Source organism: Octopus bimaculoides, chromosome 21 (assembly GCF_001194135.2).
Source record: "Octopus bimaculoides isolate UCB-OBI-ISO-001 chromosome 21, ASM119413v2, whole genome shotgun sequence".
NCBI lineage: Eukaryota > Metazoa > Mollusca > Cephalopoda > Octopoda > Octopodidae > Octopus > Octopus bimaculoides.
In genome coordinates, this window is record NC_069001.1 from 19,360,121 (window position 1) to 19,360,707 (window position 587).

The window sequence follows — 587 nt, forward strand, 5'->3', positions numbered from 1 at the left end:
CAGCACCGGTCTGACTTTTCCTTTCGTTGGCTGCACCACCGCCATCAGAGACAGCACTCCACTCACCACCTCCTCTTTCCACGGGACAAGGACTCCTTCCTTGATCCATCTCTCTACCTCCTCGTCAAACTCGACACCGGCGTGACCTTTCAACGTATGCTGGTAGCAGCTTACCCTGTTCTTCAATAGTGGGGGCTCATCCTTCCATCGCCACTCTATCGTCCACCTCCGACCATCAAACGCCGCCTGAAAATCTTTGTCTTCAATGGTGTAAGCGGCGATGTCCCCGATGGGGCTCTGCTCTCCCTGGTGATCCCGACTCACGGCGCACGATGCCCCCACGCTTCCGAACGTGACATCATCTCCCGCAATCCTAACACCACCAAGACGGTTGATGGTGTCCATCCCCAACACGACATCAATCCCATCTATCACATAGTCGATCACGATCACCCATAGCCTCAGCGCCGCGCTCGGTAACGCTATCTCCAGACTGGAGCTGCCCCTGCAATGGATCTCTCTACCGTCGACCGCCCGGACACTACTCGTCCCATCCCATTTCTTCGCCACCCTTGGCGTCACGAAGG

At 56.7% G+C, this 587-nt stretch overlaps 1 protein-coding gene across 3 annotated transcripts in view; it reads right to left on the reverse strand.

The window, feature by feature from the left end:
- The window catches only part of LOC106875721 (uncharacterized HIT-like protein Synpcc7942_1390), an 89,250-nt gene that overhangs the window by 55,466 nt on the left and 33,197 nt on the right, over nucleotides 1-587 (reverse strand). The gene's annotated exons all lie outside the window — the stretch shown is intronic.